Raw genomic sequence first — 15006 nt, forward strand, 5'->3', positions numbered from 1 at the left:
ACTTTTGGATCCCCAAGAATTTTAGTGGAATTTAATAACTGTCTTTGCTAAAAAAATAAAAAATAAAATAAAATCAATTTTACTTCACATCAAATATTACACTTTGAAAATATTTTGGGGAAAAATATTGTATATTTTTGTATATTTCATATATATATATATATATATATATATATATATATATTATATATATATATATATATATATATATATATATATGTCTTGATTGGATTGTCCGGAGAATAGTGCTCGATACCGTGGTAGAGCGCAATATGTAGGTGTGGGAAAAAATCACAAGACTACTTCATCTCTACAGATCTGTTTCATGAGGGGTTCCCTCAATCATCAGGAGATTTTAATGGAAGCATTCACATACAATGATTTATCGTCTCAACCAACATCGGCCGCAAGTTCCTCACTCTGATCGACAAACACTTCCCCAAAGGCAACACCCTAAGAAAAATATTCAACAAGAACAACATTAAATTGAGCTACAGCTGTATGAATAACATGCAACAAATCATTTCAAACCACAACAAAGCAATTGCAAAAGGACTGCCTACCCCCAGACTAAACGACTCTGAAACCAATAATGAATGTAACTGTCGCAAGAAACCTGATTGCCCTCTCAACGGAGGGTGCTTACAAACATCAGTCGTTTACCAAGCAAAGGTAACACGCAAGGACATTAACACATCCGACACGTACGTAGGATTAACCGAAGGAGCGTTCAAAACAAGATGGAATAATCACAACGCCTCCTTTAGAAACCAGACTTTGCAGAATTCTACCGAACTCAGCAAACACATTTGGAACCTCAAAGACAATAATGTTGAATATTCAATAACATGGCAAATTCTTGCATCCAGCACACCTTACAACAGTGGTAATAAAAGATGCAACCTATGCTTAAAAGAGAAACTGTTTATTATATATCATCCAGAGCTATCATCCCTCAACAAGCGCAGTGAAATCATTTCAACATGCCGCCACAGGCGGAAACACCTCCTAGGTAACACATGAGCCAATCACCACACCCTACGCCTGCTTGTACCCACCCACTCTGTGCTCTATATAAATCATTGTATGTGAATGCTTCCATTAAAATCTCCTGATGATTGAGGGAACCCCTCATGAAACAGATCTGTAGAGATGAAGTAGTCTTGTGATTTTTTCCCACACCTACATATATATATATATATATATATATATGTGTATAAAATATACAAAAATACACAATATTTTTACCCAAAAGGTTTTCAAAGTGAAATATTTGATGTGGAGTAATTTGATCCCTAAAAGCGTCAATATTTCATAGCAAAATTGATTTTATTATTATTTTTTTATTTTTTTTTTAGCAAAGACAGTAATTTAATTCCACTAAAGTTCTTGGAGATCCAAAAGTGCCCCACTGAAAAAAAAAAGGTCATGATTATTACATTTTGTTCTTTTTCATTCAACACCTTAATCTCTATATAAACCTCAGATATATATATATATATATATATATATATATATCTGAGGCTGATATAGAGATTTAGGTGTTGAAAGAAAAAAAAAATTAAATAAGCATGACCTTTTTTTTGAGCGGGGCAATTTTGGATCCCCAAGAATTTTAGTGGAATTCACATCAAATATTACACTTTGAAAATCTTTAGGGGAAAATATTGTATATTTTTGTATATATATATATATATATATATATATATATATATATATATATATATATATGAGGCTGATATAGAGATTTAGGTGTTGAATGAAAAAAAAAAAATTTAATAAGCATGACCTTTTTTTTGAGCGGGGCACTTTTGGATCCCCAAGAATTTTTGTGAAATTTAATAACTGTCTTTGCTAAAAAAATAAAAAATAAAATTAAATCAATTTTACTTCACATCAAATATTACACTTTGAAAATCTTTTGGGGAAAATTATTGTATATTTTTGTATATTGTATATATATATATATATATATATATATATATATATATATATATATATATATATCTGAGGCTTATGTAGAGATTAAGGTGTTGAATGAAAGAAAAAAAAAATTAAATAATCATGACCTTTTTTTTGAGCGGGGCACTTTTGGATCTCCAAGAACTTTAGTGGAATTTAATAACTGTCTTTGCTATAAAATAAAAAATAAAATCAAATTTGCTATGAAATATTTACCTTTTTAGGGATCCAATTACTTCACATCAAATATTCCACTTTGAAACTCTTTTTGGGAAAAATATTGTATATTTTGTATTTTTGCCTCAAAAAAATAGTGTTTTGACAAAAAGCTTGTAAAATGAAGTAGAATTAGCAATTAAAGGGTTTTATGAAAAAAATAATATATGACTTATTTTGAACCTTGTTTAAGACTGAAACCCTTCTGGGTCCCTAAGACCTAACTTGAGGGAGCTCCAACAATTAAAAAAAAAAAGTGTCTATTGTATTGGTTTTGAAAACGAAAAAATTTCAACTTAGCGTGCTTTGATTTTTCAGTGTGTGGCCCTCAGTGGAAAAAGTTTGGCCACCCCTGCTTTAAAGGATTATTTGACATTATACCAAGAGAAGAAAAGTGACCATTAGGGTCCGGGGTGTGACTCTCGCCATAAAAGTAATTCTGAAGCAGGAAATGAGACAAAAACGCGAGCCCTGGTTCACATTATAGAGCTGCTGTTGCAAAGGTGTTGTACTTCTGGCCTTCTCCAAACACTTCAAAGTCCTCTAACACATTCCCACAGAGAAAAATGTCCTTCCTGTGCATCGCGGGGATGCTGGGATTGGTTGTTCCGCCGCAGGGCAGTAAGTAGTTTAGTAGTCCGCTGTTATTAATCAAGATGACACCAGGTTTGAAATTACACAACCTTTTTTCTGCAAAACACTGTTTGGTTTTTATGGTCCTAATCAGGATGTTAGCAGGTTTAATTCCCTTTATAAACTGACCTAGAGGTTCCATATTAGAGGATTTTTACACATTTTGTCGTTCCCAAAATAATCTATTGGCCAAAATCTAGAAAACCTTTTTGAAAGCAAGAGCTACTTCTTGGGTACTGATTAATGCCAAGGGCTACCAGTTTGATACACACTTCAATAAATTGCCAGAAATAGACAATTTGCTCAATTAACATTTAATAAATAAATCTATATGTATTAAAAAAAATGGGTATTTCTGTCTGTCATTCCGTCGTACATTTTTTTTTCTTTTACGAAAGGTTTTTTGTAGAGAATAAATGATGAAAAAAAACCACTTAATTGAACGGTTTGAATAAGGAGAAAACAAACATAGTTTATCTTCAATTTCGACTCTTTAAAATGCATAATTCAACCGAAAAAAATGAAGAAAAAACTAGCTAATTCGAATCGTTTGAAAAATTTAAAAAAATTATTTATGGAACATCATTAGTAATTTTTCCTGATTAAGATTAATTTTAGAATTTTAATGACATGTTTTAAATAGGTTAAAATCCAATCTGCACTTTGTTAGAATATATAACAAATTGGACCAAGCTATATTTCTAACAAAGACAAATCATTATTTCTTCTAGATTTTCCAGAACACAAATTTTAAAAGAAATTCAAAAGACTTTGAAATAAGATTTAAATTTGATTCGAAAGATTTTCTAGATTTGCATGAATAATTTTTTTGAATTTTAATCATAAGTTAGAAGAATAATTTCACAAATATTCTTCGTCGAAAAAACAGAAGCTAAAATGAAGAATTAAAATTAAAATGTATTTGTTATTCTTTACAATAAAAAAAAATACTTGAACATTGATTTAAATTGTCAGGAAAAAAGAGGAAGGAATTTAAAATATAAAAAGATACAAGTGTTTAAAAATCCCAAAATCATTTTTAAGGTGGTATTTTTTCTCTAAAATTGTCTTTCTGAAAGTTATAAGAATCAAAGTAAAAAAATAAATGAATTTATTTAAACAAGTGAAGACCAAGTCTTTAATTTCAAATTCTATTTGAGTTTTGTCTCTCTTAGTATTAAAAATGTCGCGCAAAACGAGACCAGCTTGCTAGTAAATAAATACAATTTAAAAAATAGAGGCAGCTCACTGGTAAGTGCTGCTATTTGAGCTATTTTTAGAACAGGCCAGCGGGCGACTCATCTGGTCCTTACGGGCACCGCGTTGGTGACCCCTGATGTAAACTGTTTAAAAGATAAAAAAAACCGCTATGTAAATATAATCCATTATTATTATTAAAAGTGCTTTTAGTATGTCATTTAATTATCATTACTCCAAAAATAATAATGAATTAAAATCAATGTTGTTATGAATTATTAACCCATTTAAGGCTCCAATTACTTCATATCAAATATTCCACTTAAAAACATTAAAAAAAAAAACTATAAAAACTTACAATTGTCCAGTTGATCGTTATGAAGACTTAAATATATTAAAAAAAAAATAATAATAATAAACTTTTACAAGTGGGGCCTTTTTTAGATCCTCAAAATTTGTTGTGGAATTTTTAAAAACATTTTTAAACTGTCATTGCTGAATGTATAATAATGAATGAAAAAGTTATGAATTATTGACTTATACAAGGCTCCGATTATTTCGTATCATATGATGAACTCTGGAATATATTTGGTGGAAAATATTGCATATTTTATGTTTACACCATAATTTTTTTTAAAGTTTTTGTTGTTGAAAAGGTCATAATACGAACATAATAAAAAATAACCCCCCCCAGTCCATAGTGGATCTAACATAATAATGAGAGTCCAGTCCATAGTGGATTTAACATAATAGTGAGAGTCCAGTCCATAGTGGATCTAACATAATAGTGTGAGAGTCAAGTCCATAGTGGATCTAACATAATAGTGAGAGTCCAGTCCATAGTGGATTTAACATAATAGTGTGAGAGTCCAGTCCATAGTGGATCTAACATAATAGTGTGAGAGTCAAGTCCATAGTGGATCTAACATAATAGTGAGAGTCCAGTCCATAGTGGATTTAACATAATAGTGTGAGAGTCCAGTCCATAGTGGATCTAACATAATAGTGTGAGAGTCCAGTCCATAGTGGATCTAACATAATAGTGTGAGAGTCCAGTCCATAGTGGATCTAACATAATAGTGTGAGAGTCCAGTCCATAGTGGATCTAACATAATAATGAGAGTCCAGTCCATAGTGGATTTAACATAATAGTGTGAGAGTCCAGTCCATAGTGGATCTAACATAATAGTGTGAGAGTCCAGTCCATAGTGGATCTAACATAATAGTGTGAGAGTCCAGTCCATAGTGGATCTAACATAATAGTGAAAGTCCAGTCCATCGTGGATCTAACATAATAGTGAGAGTCCAGTCCATAGTGGATCCAACATAATAGTGAAAGTCCAGTCCATAGTGGATCTAACATAATAGTGTGAGAGTCCAGTCCATAGTGGATCTAACATAATAGTGAAAGTCCAGTCCATAGTGGATCTAACATAATAGTGAGAGTCCAGTCCATAGTGGATCCAACATAATATAGTGAGAGTCCAGTCCATAGTGGATCTAACATAATATAGTGAGAGTCCAGTCCATAGTGGATCTAACATAATAGTGAGAGTCCAGTCCATAGTGGATCTAACATAATAGTGAGAGTCCAGTCCATAGTGGATCTAACATAATAGTGAGAGTCCAGTCCATAGTGGATCTAACATAATAGTGACAGTCCAGTCCATAGTGGATCTGACATAATAGTGAGAGTCCAGTCCATAGTGGATCTGACATAATAGTGAGAGTCCAGTCCGTAGTGGATCTAACATAATAATGTGAGAGTCCAGTCCATAGTGGATCTAACATAATAGTGTGAGAGTCCAGTCCATAGTTGATCCAACATAATAGTGACAGTCCAGTCCATAGTGGATCTGACATAATAGTGAGAGTCCAGTCCATAGTGGATCTGACATAATAGTGAGAGTCCAGTCCGTAGTGGATCTAACATAATAGTGTGAGAGTCCAGTCCGTAGTGGATCTAACATAATAGTGTGAGAGTCCAGTCCATAGTGGATCTAACATAATAATGTGAGAGTCCAGTCCATAGTGGATCTAACATAATAGTGTGAGAGTCCAGTCCATAGTTGATCTAACATAATAATGTGAGAGTCCAGTCCATAGTGGATCAAACATAATAGTGAGAGTCCAGTCCATAGTGGATCTAACATACTAGTGGGAGAGTCCAGTCCATAGTGGATCTAACATAATAGTGAGAGTCCAGTCCATAGTGGATCTAACATAATAGTGAGAGTCCAGTCCACAGTGGATCTAACATAATAGTGAGAGTCTAGTCCATAGTGGATCTAACATACTAGTGTTAAAGTCCAGTCCATAGTGGATCTAACATAATAGTGAGAGTCCAGTCCATAGTGGATCCAACATAATAGTGAGAGTCCAGTCCACAGTGGATCTAACATAATAGTGAGAGTCTAGTCCATAGTGGATCTAACATAATAGTGTGAGAGTCCAGTCCATAGTGGATCCAACATAATAGTGAGAGTCCAGTCCACAGTGGATCTAACATAATAGTGAGAGTCTAGTCCATAGTGGATCTAACATACTAGTGTTAAAGTCCAGTCCATAGTGGATCTAACATAATAGTGAGAGTCCAGTCCATAGTGGATCTAACATAATAGTGAGAGTCCAGTCCATAGTGGATCTAACATAATAGTGAGAGTCCAGTCCATAGTGGATCTAACATAATAGTGAGAGTCCAGTCCATAGTGGATCTAACATACTAGTGAGAGTCCAGTCCATAGTGGATCTAACATAATAGTGAGAGTAGAGATGTCCCCAACTGATGCACGGATGAGTGGTTCAACAAGGATCCCGACTTTGGACAGCCAGCCCTTCATCCGTGGCCACCAAACCTGTGGCCCCCTCCTCCACAAAGGAGAGGGGGGCAGAGCAGAAAAGAAACGGCAGATCAACTGGTCTAAAAGGGGGTCTATTTAAAGGCTAGTGTCTACAAATGAGTTTTAAGATGGGACTTAAATGCTTCTACTGAGGTAGCATCTCTAAATGTTACTGGGAGAACATTCCAGAGTACTGGAGCCCCAATAGAAAACGCTCTGCAGCCCGCAGACTTTATTTGGGTTCTGGGAATCACTAATAAGCCGGAGTTCTTTGAAGGCAGATTTCTTGCCGGGACAATACAATCGGCGACATTTTCAACATATCTTGAACTGACTTCTTCTCACACCCCGCTGTCTTCCCCGCAGTCCAACTGTGCCCAGTACGCCGCCGAGAAGCGGGACGAGGAGAAAATGTGCGACCACCTGATCCGTGCCGCCAAGTACCGGGACCACGTGACGGCCACGCAGCTCATCCAGAAGATCGTCAACATCCTAACCGACAAGCACGGGGCCTGGGGCAGCTCGTCCAGCAGGTAGGAACACCATTTCAGTTCCACCGTAGGCGCTCGGGTGTACCAATGGCATACCTTTCCTCTGGAGAAAGGGTGGCCATGACGTGGATGGCGGAGGGTGTGTCAGTCCGTCGCCAGCCAGGCATTGAAAAAATAGTCATGAGCGGTTGCCTCAATCGTCTGGAGATTGAGGCAACCGTCAGGATAATCGTCAGGAGATTATCCTGACGGTTGAGGCAACCCCTCATGAAACAGTTCTGTAGAGATGAAGTAGTCTTGTGATTTTTCCCAAACATACATATATTGAGCTCTACCACGGTATTGAGCACTATTCTCTGGATAATCTAATTAAGATATATATGTATATATATATATATATATATATATATATATATATATATATATATATATATCTCAATGGTGAGGTCAAGAATCCTGAACACTTCTGTTATGCTCTGGGATTTCAGTTCATATATATATATATATATATATATATATATATATATATATATATATATATATATATATATATATATATACTGGGATTTCAGTTCATTTATATATATATATATATATATATATATATATATATATATATATAAATGAACTGAAATCCCAGATTTTTTTTTTTTTTTTTTTTTTTTTTTTTTCAGAATTGTTGAAGTAGAGCACATAATTCCTGAACAAACTGAATATTTTGAAATTCGAACAGTTTGAATCTGATGAAAAATGTGGGAGTTGTGGAACATTGAAGAACGTTCCATTGATTTCAATGGGAAATGTGTGTAAAGTGGGAATTTTGCGGGGAAAATGGTAAAAAAAAAAAACTTCCGTCGAAATGGTCGGTGTTGGAATTTTTCAAATCGGTCGATAAATGTTGAACTGAGAAACGGTGCAGCTCGCTTGGGAGAGTGGCCGTGCCAGCAGCTTGAGCGTTCCGGGTTTGAGCCCCCCCCCCCCACTTATGCTATCCTAGTCACTGCCGTCGTGTCCTTGGGCAAGACACTTTACCCACCAGCTCCCGGTGCCACCCACACCAGTTAAAAAAACTGTAACGTATCTATTGGGTTTCGCAATGTAAAAGCGCTTTGAGTCACTGGAGAAAAAGCGCTATATAAATATAATTCAATTCAATTCAATAATGCTGAGGTGGATGACCTGGACTTGTTCATTTGGAAAGTAGTTGCTTGCTGAAAAAATGGGGACCTTTAGCATTGTACTCCAGTCTCTTCTTGGCTTCTCTGGCCCTCAGTGTCTTCTTGGATAAAGTGTGCAACCGGAGGTCTCCTCCTTCTTGCTGTTGAAGTCATGATTGATGCGATTAGGTAGAAGCTGAAAAGGTGTGGCGTGGCCATAAAAGAGGAGTGTTTGTTTGGCCAAAGAGGCTCCCATGCAGCTGTTCCCTAATGATGTCTGTTAGTGCCGCCAGTGTGTAATGGCCAGCTTGTTAGGCTGCTCCGACTCTCCGGAGACCCTTCTTTCCTGGCACTCTATTTCTGGCTGCTTTGCTTTTCCCGTCCCAGTGGCTGTTGTACTTTGTCACTCTCCATTTCTTTGTAGCAGGGCGGCTTCCAGTGTGGAGTCGGGCTTGCACGACTTCAGATTTTTGGAATACAACTAGTCTGTGCAACCCTGAATGTGTGGTCGTCTCCTCCCTTTTTAAGCTCCCGTACCGGCTTGTTCCTCTCAAACTTCCAAAGGAATGTAATAAGACCAATGTACATAATTGAGATCGACCGATATGGTTTTTTCAGGGCTAATACCGATTATTAGGGATGATAACCCATATTTGGGGCAAGTATAAGTTATTTAAACATGAATAGTATACTAATAATAATAGATTTTATTTGTAAAAAGCACTTTACATTGAGTAAGCAAACTCAAAGTGCTACAGTGTATTAAAAAAATAAAATAAAAAGATAATAGAAATAAAAACTACAACAGCCTAATAGCTAAAACTAGTATGCATATATCTTAAAGGCTTTTTTAAAAAAGAAAGTTTTTTTAAGCCTTCTTTAAAAGCATTCACAGTCTGTGGTGCCCTCAGGTGGTCAGGGAGAGCGTTCCACAGGTGTGGCGGAGCAGAAAGCCTGGTCTCCCATTGTTTGTAGCTTTGTCCTCGGAGGTTGGAGGAGGTTACCTCAGTAAACAGCTATTCAAAGCTTTAAGTCAGGGGTAGGGAACCTGTGGCTCTTTTGATGACTGCATCTGGCTCTCAGATAAATCTGAGCTGACTTTGCTTAACACGATAAGTAATGAATAATTCCACTTGTTCTCAGTGTTAAAAATAACGTTCAAAATATAAAACATTCTCATGCATTTTTATTCCATCCATCCTTTTTCTACCGCACCTGTTCAAGAAGTTGCGTAATGGTAAGGAGTTATTTATTTATTATTGGTTAGTGTGGGGCTTGCCCTCCTGGGGGTTCTTCAGACCACCAAGCACCGAAATGAGAGCCTGTTTCAGGGTTACAATATTGTTTTATTTTTCAATAAGTCTCTCAGTTGCTTTCCAGCAATTGTCTTTTTCTCTTTCGTTCTCGCTCGCGCTCTGGCTCCATCCCCAACTCCGTCCCTCCTCCTGGCTGCTGCTTATAACAGAGCGACAGGTGATTAGATTATCAAGGCCCAGGTGGACCATCTACGCACCTGTCGCTGATTTCGAGGCCGGTCCTGGCACACCCCAGTTCGCTGCAGGCCCGCAGGCCACGCCCCCTCCACAGTTAGCTTCAGAATAACAATGTTATTACAGAGAATAAGAGACCTCTTATACCCTACAAATGTTGGTCTTACTTAAAAATGCACGCGTTTAATTGTTTTCAGTGTTAAAAAAAATACTACATGGCTTTTACGGAAATACGGAAATATTTGGCTTTTTGGCTCTCTCAGTCAAAAAGGTTCCCGACCCCTGCTTTAAGTTGTTGTTTATATATATATATTTTTTTTTTCGGCCAACAATGTTTTGCGTGGTTTATTTAGCAACAAAAAACAGCAGACTATTTCACAAACACCTTTATTACCTGTGTCTAAGAGGAGCATCAACATTTGCAGGTCAAAATATAGAAAACCCTAACCAAAATGGATACATGGATGATACAGCAGAGGATTGGGAGAATGTCATGTGGTCAGATGAAACCAAAATAGAACTTTTTGGTATAAACTCAACTGGTGGTGTTTGGAGGAAGAAGAATACTGAGTTGCATCCCAAGAACACCACACCTACTGTGAAGCATGGGGGTGGAAACATCATGCTTAGGGGCTGTTTTTCTGCTAAGGGGACAGGACGATTGATCCGTGTTAAGGAAAGAATGAATGGGGCCATGTATCGTGAGATTTGGAGCCAAAACCTCCTTCCATCAGTGAGAGCTTTGAATGCTTGACCAAATACTTATTTTCCACCATAATTTACAAATAAATTATTTAAAATTCCCACGATGTGAATTCCTGGATTTTTGTTTTACATTCTGTCTCTCACAGTTGAAGTGTACCTATGATGAAAATTACAGACCTCTGTCATCATTTTAAGTCGGAGAACTTGCACAATCGCTGGCTGACTAAATACTTTTTTGCCCCACTATATATATATATATATGTGTATATATGTGTGTGTGTGTGTACATATATATATATATATATATATATATATATATATATATATCCATCCATCCATCTTATTTTATATATATATATATATATATATATATATATATATATATATATATATATATATATATATATATATATACATTATATATATATATATATATATATATATATATGTATGTATGTATGTATATTTATTAGGGGTGGGCAAGTTAATGCGTTAATTATGAGTTAACTCATCAATCTATTAACGCCGACAATTATTTTATCGCACGTTTGCGTATGTTGTTTACGTGCTTTTATTTTGCTAACGCCTTTTCTTAACAAGATGGCGGCGCCGAGGGGCTCTTGATAAATATGGAACATTTGGCAAAAATACCGGACAATTCTGCAAATTTCATGGCTGGCTTACAGCGTGGTCACTCCGGGATCACTTACGACCGCCAGACAATTCTGGATGTGGATAGATCGGGCCGTTTTGGACTGAATGAGGCGTGCTTGCTAGACCGGCTAGCTAGCATGGGAATACTTTGCCGGCTACATCCAGCGGCCTGTGAAGCAGCGGAGTATATGTGTTGTCTGTCTATTTATGAATAATGCAGACCAGGAGTGTTGGCTGAGTTCTTAAAGTTTACTTTCAGAGCGTGCATATCACAACATACAAGATGCCGTCATGGCGACACACAACCCATACCGGGCTACCGCGCATGCTCGTCACTCCTGTTGCATGCTGGGTAGGGTAGTTCTTTTATTCCCTGGCTCATAACATCACAATATAGTACCATGTATATGATGCGTTCAGTTTATCAAAGCACCAAGCAAACAATCGGAAAATTCCCATCATATCAATTCCTCGATATGGTCATAATTATTTTAAGTGCACTACGCAGAATAAACACAACATTATTAATATTGCCACTACGGAAAATTTGTTCAAAAATTCCCTAAAAAAGCCCACTACCTATAATATAGGTTTTTTAAACATAAGATCCTGATAAAAAAAAATGTTTCTGCTGTTACCTCAGAAATTGCCTGTTCAGATGTTATGATTGTGGCTCAGAGATTTGTATGTAGATTATATTTATTTTCCATAACAAACAGGATAACTTAAATACCCTGGCAGTGGCAATAAGCTTAAATGTTTGTATTTACATTTTTTGAGTTGATTTTCATAAAATATGCTATTTAACTGCTACTGTTTAACAAGGACTGATTTAAATTGTGTTTGCACAACAAATGTTTTGGTGCTTTTGTTCATGTGGGAGAATATTCCAATAAAGGTGCACTACACACTACTTTTGAATTCATTATTGGGCTTTGCGTATACAATGCAGTTAATCGCGATTAATCGGAGAAATAGTGCGATTAACTTCGATTCAAATGTTTAATCGTTGCCCAGCCCTAATATTTATATATGTATGTATATTTACATATATATGTATGTGAATGTATATACATATGTATGTGTATATATAAATATATATATATATATATATATATATATATATGTATGTATATATATATATATATATATATATATACACACATATATATTTATGTACTGTATATATGTATGTACTGTATATATGTATGTATATATATACATATATATGTATATATATACATATATGTATGTATATATATACATATATATGTATATATGTATGTATAGATTTATTTTTTATATATATATATATATATATATATAAATCATTCATTTTATTTTTTTCTGTTGATTTTTGTAGTGCAACTGCTAGTTGTTGTGCCCTCCTCCCTGGTGGTGTTACCGGTCTGTGTCCTGGTGTTCAGTGAGCATTGTTCTGCTGTTGTCGTGTGCAACAACACACACAAAGCTCGATCTATTTAAAATGGAGATTGTGTTCTCCGAGCTGCGCCTCAAAAGTCTCCCATTACCGGCCCTTTTGCTGCCGCAGCGGCACTATTGCTGGTTTTCCTAATGGCTGCCGATGGGCGCGGGGAGCCATTGGCACCGGGCCTCGGAGCGCAGCGCTCTTTTAATAAATCACAATCAGTCCGGTGCCATTACATCAATATTTTTGGTCAATTACTGCGAAGGTCAGGTGGAGCGGCTTCACACCAGAGCAGGAATGTGGCCGTGTGAGAGAAACATCTGGTGCTGCAAAAAAGGCCGGATAATGAAGCAAAGTACAAACCCCGTTTCCATATGAGTTGGGAAATTGTGTTAGATGTAAAAATCACTGGAATACAATGATTTGCAAATCCTTTTCAACCCAGATTCCGGTGAATATGCTACAAAGACAACATATTTGATGTTCAAACTCATAACTTTTTTTTTTTGGCAAATAATAATTAACTTAGAATTACATGGCTGCAACACGTGCCAAAGTAGTTGGGAAAGGGCATGTTCACCACTGTGTTACATCACCTTTTCTTTTAACAACACTCAATAAACGTTTGGGAACTGAGGAAACTAATTGTTGAAGCTTTGAAAGTGGAATTCTTTACCATTCTTATTTTATGTAGAGCTTCAGTCGTTCAACAGTCCAAGTTCTCCGCTGTCGTATTTTACGCTTCATAATGCGCCACACATTTTCCATGGGAGACAGGTCTGGACTGCAGGCGGGCCAGGAAAGTACCCGCTTTCTTTTTTCAAGAAGCCACGCTGTTGTAACACGTGCTGAATGTGGCTTGGCATTGTCCTGCTGAAATAAGCAGGGGCGTCCATGAAAAGGACGGCGCTTGGATGGCAGCATATGTTGTTCCAAAACCTGTATGTACCTTTCAGCATTAATGGTGCCTTCACAGATGTGTAAGTTACCCATGCCTTGGGCACTAATGCACCCCCATACCATCACACATGCTGGCTTTTCAACTTTGCGTCGATAACAGTCTGGATGGTTCGCTTCCCTCTTGGTGCGGATGACACGATGTCGAATTTTCCAAAAACAATTTGAAATGTGGACTTGTCAGACCACAGAACACTTTTCCACTTTGCATCAGTCCATCTTAGATGATCTCTGGGCCCAGAGAAGCCGGCAGCGTTTCTGGATGTTGTTGATAAATGGCTCTCGCTTTGCATAGTAGAGCTTTAACTTGCACTTAGAGATGTAGCAAACTGTATTTAGTGACAGTGGTTTTCCGAAGTGTTCCTGAGCCCATGTGGTGATATCCTTTAGAGATTGATGTCGGTTTTTGATACAGTGTCGTTTGAGGGATCAAAGTTCACAGTCATTCAATGTTGGTTTCCGGCCATGCTGCATACGTGGAGTGATTTGTCCAGATTTTCTGAACCTTTTGATGATATTATGGAGCGTAGATGTTGAAATCCCTAAATTTCCTGCAATTGCACTTTGAGAAACGTTGTTCTTAAACTGTTTGACTATTTGCTCACGCAGTTGTGGACAAAGGGGTGTACCTCGCCCCATCCTTTCTTGTGAAAGACTGAGCATTTTTTGGGAAGCTGTTTTTATACCCAATCATGGCACCCACCTGTTCCCAATTAGCCTGCACACCTGTGGGATGTTCCAAATAAGTGTTTGATGAGCATTCCTCTACTTTATCAGTATTTATTGCCACCATACCCACCTTCTTTGTCACGTGTTGCGGGCATCAAATTCTAAAGTTAATGATTATTTTCACCCAAAAAATGTTTATGAGTTTGAACATCAAACATGTTGTCTTTGTAGCATATTCAACTGAATATGGGTTGAAAAGGATTCGCAAATCATTGTATTCTGTTTATATTTACATCTAACACAATTTCTCAACTCATGTGGAAACGGGGTTGGTGTTAGGAGGGAGGAGAGAGAGAAAGCCCACCTGCAGAATCCTCAGCCGCACAAAGACAATAACGCAGCCACCATTACGACCTTTTTGTTGCGCTGTAAGATCCCAGCCTGTCGTAAAAAAAAACTTGAAGCGTATTCCCCAAAGTTTCCATTCAATAAAGAGTCGGAGAATGAAAATATTATTTCCTGGCGAGCCGATGGGAACGGCTGTTTCCTCGCCGCGTGCGCACTGGCGTCCAATATCTCGCCGTGACCCGCCTGAACGCAATTTGT

The 15006-nt window shown here is 36.8% G+C and overlaps 1 protein-coding gene across 1 annotated transcript in view; it reads right to left on the reverse strand.

Moving 5' to 3' along the window:
* lrba (LPS-responsive vesicle trafficking, beach and anchor containing) overlaps positions 1-15006 on the reverse strand; it is a 971728-nt gene that overhangs the window by 511413 nt on the left and 445309 nt on the right. The gene's annotated exons all lie outside the window — the stretch shown is intronic.

Source organism: Nerophis ophidion, linkage group LG20 (assembly GCF_033978795.1).
Source record: "Nerophis ophidion isolate RoL-2023_Sa linkage group LG20, RoL_Noph_v1.0, whole genome shotgun sequence".
NCBI lineage: Eukaryota > Metazoa > Chordata > Actinopteri > Syngnathiformes > Syngnathidae > Nerophis > Nerophis ophidion.